This window comes from Schistocerca nitens, chromosome 2 (genome assembly GCF_023898315.1).
Source record: "Schistocerca nitens isolate TAMUIC-IGC-003100 chromosome 2, iqSchNite1.1, whole genome shotgun sequence".
Classification (NCBI taxonomy): Eukaryota; Metazoa; Arthropoda; class Insecta; order Orthoptera; family Acrididae; genus Schistocerca; species Schistocerca nitens.
This window is the reverse complement of record NC_064615.1, coordinates 30,899,291-30,906,256: the sequence shown is the minus strand read 5'-3', so window position 1 is coordinate 30,906,256 and position 6,966 is coordinate 30,899,291. Positions and strand designations below refer to the sequence as shown.

The window sequence follows — 6,966 nt, the reverse complement described above, 5'->3', positions numbered from 1 at the left end:
GGGATTCGCAGTATCGGTGCAAGTATAACATGTAAGTTCACATTTCATCTACATCTACATCTACATCCATACTCCGCAAGCCACTTGACGGTGTGTGGCGGAGGGTACCCTGAGTACCTCTATCGGTTCTCCCTTCTATTCCAGTCTCGTATTGTTCGTGGAAAGAAGGATTGTCAGAATGCTTCTGTGTGGGCTCTAATCTCTCTGATTTTATCCTCATGGTCTCTTCGCGAGATATACGTAGGAGGGAGCAATATACTGCTTGACTCTTCGGTGAAGGTATGTTCTCGAAACTTTAACAAAAGCCCGTACCGAGCTACTGAGCGTCTCTCCTGCAGAGTCTTCCACTGGAGTTTATCTAACATCTCCGTAACGCTTTCGCGATTACTAAATGATCCTGTAACGAAGCGCGCTGCTCTTCGTTGGATCTTCTCTATCTCTTCTATCAACCCTATCTGGCACGGATCCCACACTGCTAAGCAGTATTCAAGCAGTGGGCGAACAAGCGTACAGTAACCTACTTCCTTTGTTTTCGGATTACATTTCCTTAGGATTCTTCCAATGAATCTCAGTCTGGCATCTGCTTTACCGACGATCAACTTTATATGATCATTCCATTTTAAATCACTACTAATGCGTACTGGGCAACGGCCTTGCCGCAGTGGATACGCCGGTTCCCGTGTGATCACCGAAGTTAAGCACTGTCGGGCGTGGCCGGCACTTGGATGGGTGACCATCCAGCCGCCATGTGCTGTTGCCATTTTTCGGGGTGCACTCAGCCTCGTGATGCCAATTGAGGAGCTACTCGACCGAATAGTAGCGGCTCCAGTCAACGAAAACCATCATAACAAGCGGGAGAGCGGTGTGCTGACCACACGCCCCTCCTATCCGCATCCTCACTGAGGATGATACGGCGGTCGGATGGTCCAGATGGGCCGCTTGTGGCCTGAAGACGGGGTGTTTTTTTTTTTAATGCGTACTCCCAGATAATTTATGGAATTAACTGCTTCCAGTTGCTGACCTGCTATTTTGTAGCTAAATGATAAGGAATCTGTCTTTCTATGTATTCGCAGCACATTTCACTTGTCTACATTGAGATTCAATTGCCATTCCCTGCACCATGCGTCAATTCGCTGCAGATCCTCCTGCATTTCAGTACAATTCCGCCAACTGGCCACTTTCGCACAGTCCGTCGCCTAGCCCAGGTAAGATATATCTCCAGGGAGTGCGCTCGGATAATCTTGAGAGGTGGCTTGCCACTCTCTCCCATTAACAACACTTTTAGTCAGATTAATATTCATATTTTAGATTAGATTAGATTCAGTTTTCGTTCCATCGACTCAAAAAATGAGATGATTCTCGTGAGTGTGGAGGGTGTCATGATCTTGGTGTTCCCCAGTATTACATTTGGTATGTGTGGTTCATAATTTGTTAATGAGGAAATTGTAGGCAGAATGTTCATATAACTGCATGTGTAGCCTGTAGAGAATTTGTACCTGAGGGGCCATACAGGAGGCCACAGAGAACAGTGAGGAAGCTGGATTGTGGGCCATACATGCTGTGTTCAGTGACCTGGCTGTGTGACTGACTATGGGAAGCAGCGCTCTATGGATTTTACCTGCAGAGGGGCTTCAGGTGGCGCCACTCCCCTTTTCACACTCAGGGTCAGAGCAGGAGGTCGCCATTTCACAAAATATCTTACCTGGGCCAGGCGACGGACTGTGCGAAAGTGGCCAGTTGGCGGAAGGTGGGTGGAGGAAACCATTTAATAGAGACTGTTGCAACCTCAGCTTTTGTGCAAATGGTGGGACAGTCGTAAAACTCCATGCACTCTCGAGTTAGAAGCCGGGACAATACAGACAGAGCGGCTGGTGCATATGTTTAGTGGAGGCAAGACTGTAACTCTCCTGAAGCGAGGAAGTCGACAGGTTCCTTTAGCGAGAGGCAAAAATATACATTTCATGGGCACTTCTGTCTGGGAAGGTTAGCGCCCTTCTTTCAGAAATTGGCCGGTCGGGAAAGATTATGGCTGGTTCAAATGGCTCTGAGCACCATGGGACTTAACAGCTACGGTCATCAGTCCCCTAGAACTACTTAAACCTAACTAACCTAAGGACATCACACAACACCCAGTCATCACGAGGCAGAGAAAATCCCGGGAAAGATTAGATCTCTCTGAAAATGAGGGGCTAGGTAGACGTTTTTGCTGAAATGTGGCCATGCCTACCGTGAGAACGACGCCTCGCTAGTCTATAATCTTCCCTTTTTCAGACAAGAGAGATTCTGAGTCGCTGACTGGTTCCTCTCGGGATATGTAAAGCAGAGGCCTGCTCACCCAGCATGGAAACCCCAGTGCTGTGTCTAGACTGGCTTCAACGCCAGTAGAACAGCCGAGAGGGTTGAGTAGTGGATAGTTTGATTGGTTTGTTCAATGTGGAAGACGAATTTCAGGTCTTTCCCTCGTGGGGAGACTTGTGGTATGCAACTTGTGGTGGACTAAGAGCCAGTGGCGGTTCCCCACTGTACCGACAGTGGAACTGCATATCATCTCAGACATGTCGTGTGTTGCGAGGGTGAACTTATTCGTCCTGAGTCGGCCGTTCGACGTTCCACAATTCCAGCACGCACCGTCGTGCCTGTGAGTCTAACTGGATTGGCCAGACCAGTGAACGGTAGCACCGCACACTGAAATCTTCCGGGATTTCAGGGGTCTGAAGTTTCCTGCGTTCTAATAATCACAAAGCCAGTCCCCATAGTTAGCAAATGTTCGTAGACGCGCCAGAACATTACAGCTGCCTCAGCACACCGCTCCTCGCTCACAGCGTGCCTTTTTCTGCTGCCGCCTAAATCGATGAGAAAGGGCAAAGTACTGCGGCACCGGTTTTGGAATAAAATTTTATAATCATAGGGGGTGCGAGACGTAGCGCCGTATACCGATCCTGCCTTGGAGGCGTTTAAGTGGGAGATGTGTCTCAGAGCTGGATAGTGATAGATGATGACGCGAGACTGGACGCGCACGTAGTTTATGTATCAGCCGAAAGAGGACAGTATTGTGATTTAGTTTCGATTGTGCCCACTAGAGTGCACTAAAGTAATAGAATGTTTTTCATAAACTGTTCTAGTATTTTCATAAAGTGTTATTATGTCTTTTTCGTGTATGTAAAATGTTATAAATATGTTTTTGTCGTATGAATGATGCGTGAGAGTGGTTTAAGGTTAATATGAAGATAGTTGTTTAACGAGTTATATAGTGGGATTTAGTGTGGGAACATTTCGAAGAAGTATCGATGTCGACAAAGAGGATTTTTGTAGAATAGATTTGTAAAGTAAGTTTATGGTAAAGGGAAAGTTAATTCAGGTATAAATAACAATAGTTAATAACTTTATGCATAAACAAAACTTCAGCCTATTAGATAATTACGTCGGTAAAAAGTGCAGTCGTTAGGTTTACTATTTTGCGATTGGTTATTGATGAAAAGCGCGGACTGACGCAGAAGAATGTGGTTTTGCTATTGGCTGTTGAATAAACTGACCAATGGTAAAGCGATATTCTTCGCGCGCCTTTCTCTGCTGGTAGAGAAGACTAAGAGTATTCTAGAGAGGAGTCGGAGCCTAGCCATGAAACAGTTCGGACGTGTGTAGTAGTAGTTCCGATGGAAATGTTAAGTTGCCGGATCTAGCAGTGTTTCATACATCAAAAGAGTTGTAAAGTGACAGCATACTTATTCCGATGGGTGTGTAGAAATTTCTGAATTTTTAAGTTAATTTTGTGACGAGAAAAGACAAATTAGGCGTGGCATATTGAGCAGGTCGGTGGCTAAAAACTGTGAGTGCATTACGTACCGACAGACTTAATGTATGGCGAGCATTCTCACTCAAAAAAATCCGTATTTTTGTAGCTATTACGTTTTCGGGAAATGCAACACCATAAACTTGCTAACATGAGTGAAAGGGATTGTGAGTGACTGTGTTAAGACTAACACGGGCTTTGGCGGTGATACTTGTTCACCTAAGTTTCAGAATATATTAATTAAGGACAAAATTTCCAACCTTTCATTTCCTGTGAAAACTTTCTCCTGAAACCTAGGTTAGTGACTTTAATTGCAGCCTGGTTCACGTCGAAGTACAGTAGCTTTCGCTCGGCTTCCCTACTGATTATCTGCTGAGACAATGTTCACAGGTAGGTGCAGGTCCGTCGTAAAGGGACATAAAGAACCGCGCCGCCGCACCGGCATTGGGTTGTTAAATGATATTCACAGCTCCCTGATCTCCGGTGATCCATAGTTTGTGGTGTGCTTGGTCGCAGTTCATTTTATTTGAATAGAACTGGGCCCCACAATGGCTTCATGCAAACAAAGTCAGATGGCGTTTTAGAAGAGATTAATTCACAGAAGAATTCGTATAGTTTCCACACCAATGAATGCTTTGCCAATCAAGCACCTTCCCTTTTCCTGATTTGTGTTTGTTATTGTTTTGTAAGATTCATTAGCTCAACGATGATTAAAAACTTATTAATTTTGTAAACTTAATTACGTCACTGTTCTCATTCATACTCCCTCAACTGTCCACCGTTTTTATTTTGTAGGATAATACACGGATACACCAGCAGTTCAAGGTTCGAGCTTTTAAATTAGTTAATTTGATTATTGATTTGAGCTCTGAAAGTAAGCACAGACATAGGCAACAACAGTGCTACGAGTAAATTCACTATTATCATAAATAAAAAAATAAGGATGTAGCTCACGATTTTAATGTTATTGAGAAGGTATACTTTTCTTTGTGCAAGGGCAATAACATTTAGCATTACATGGAGACATATTTAGAATTAAAGCAAGCGATGGCTTGGAACATAACCAGTAAGGCAAGCGCGCGCGTACGGGAAATAAGGCAGAAATTTTCATTATCACCAACAAATTGTGTAGCTGGAGTTTTACCATATTTGCAAACACTGGATAAAACCCATTTGGTCTTATTGCTTTTAATCGTTCCACGATACTCTCCACATTGTTGTTGTGGTATTTAGTCCAGAGAGCGGTTTGATGGAACTCTCCATGCTACTCTATCCTGTGCAAGCCTCTTCATCTCCGAATAAGTACTGCAACTTACATCCTTCTGAATCAGCTTAGCGTATTCATCTCTTGGTCTCCCTCTACGATTTTTACCCTCCACGCTTCCCTCTAGCAATAAATTAGTGATCCCTTGATGCCTCAGAACGTGTCATACCAACCGATCCCTTCTTCTTGTCAAGTTGCGCCACAAATTCCTCTTCTCCCCAATTCTGTTCAGTACCTCCTCATAAGTTACGTGATCTACCAATCTAATCTTCAGCATTCTTCTATAGCGCCACATTTCTAAAGTTTATATTCTCTTCTTGTCTAAACTATTTATCGTCCATGTTTCTCTTCCATACATGGCTACATTGCATAAAAATCTTTCAGGAAAGACTTCCTGACACTTAAACCTATACTTGATGTTAACAAATTTCTCTTCTTCAGAAACGCTTTCCTTGACATTGCCAGTCTACTTTTTATATCATCTCTACTTCAACCATCATCAGTTATTTTGCTCCCCAAATAGCAAAACTCATCTACTACTTCAAGTGTCTCGTTTCCTAACCTAATTCCCTCAGCGTCGCCTGATTTAATTTGACTACATTCCACTATCCTCGTTTTGCTTCTGTTTATGTTCATCTTATATCCTCCTTTCAACAGACTTGTCCATTCCGTTCAAGTGCTGTTCCAGGTCCTTTCCTGTCTGTGACAGAATTACAATGTCGTCAGCAAATCTCAAAGTTTTTATTTCTTTTCCATGAATTTTAATTCCTACTCCAAATTTTTATCGCATTTCCTTTACTGATTGCTCAATATACAGATTGAATAACGTCTGGGAGAGGCTACAACCCTGTCTCACTCCCTTCTCAACCAGTGCTTCCCTTTCGTGCCCCTCGACTCTTATAACTGCCATCTGGTTTCTGTACAAATTTTAAATAGCCTTTCGCTCCCTCTATTTGATCCCTGCCACTTTCAGAATTTGAAAGAGAGTATTGCAGTCAACATTGTGAAAAGCTTTCTGCAAGTATAAAAGTGCTAGAAACGTAGGTTTGCCATTACTCAATCTGTCTTCTAAGACCAGTCTTAGGGTCAGTATTGCCTCACTTGTTCCAAGACTTTTACAAAGCGGATCGCTCTCACATTAACCAGCACAAAGAAAGTTTGCATAAATGACGATCACAGATTCTGCCTGCTGATGAAATTGCGAATCGAATGACCGCAATCAGGGATAGAACGGATTTTAATAAATCAATTTTTACCAGTAAATTAATAGTATGCCAAGTTCTGAAACTATCAGTGTGTCGTTGTTAGATAAGATTATTAGGCAGCAACGTCAGAATAATTACGTGATTGCCATAAACCCTTTTTATTGAACATAACTTTTTTTTTCAAATGACATTGAATTGATTATTCCACTATGACAGTTTACTCTGTAACTAGGACATATGCTCTGAAGATGGGTAACATTGCCCGAAACCGGTGGTATTGAAATAAACAGCAATCGACAGACAGAAAATAAGCCTATTTTGTATAGATAACAGTCGGGATGTGCGCAGTTTTGATAAACTCTTATTAAAAATCCCAATATGGCGTTGTCCGTTAGGAGAGGCTGTTAACATTTCGATTTTGTTTGTTGCCCATGGGCTCACAGAGGGTGGCATGTTTGTACGTGCCCTCGCTATTCTATTGCATACGGGGTGACAAATTTAACCATATAGTGTAGTCTCACTGTGGAGCTGGCAGCGTGATATATGTTTTCAGCGGTGGAAGCGCATTACCAAGGTGAATAAATAGTCAGAGACACAACTCATTCTTTTCTCTTGTATTCGCTCATTCGTTTGCAGCTGCTCATTCGTTCTCTGGTTGAAATGGTTCAAATGGCTCTGAGCACTATGGGACTCAACTGCTGTGGTCA

General features: G+C 43.0%; 1 pseudogene; it reads left to right on the top strand.

Annotated features, from left to right (window-relative positions):
• The first annotated feature begins 643 nt into the window (after nt 1-643).
• On the top strand, nt 644-760 carry LOC126237628 (5S ribosomal RNA; annotated as a pseudogene).
• Nucleotides 761-6,966: the final 6,206 nt, after the last annotated feature.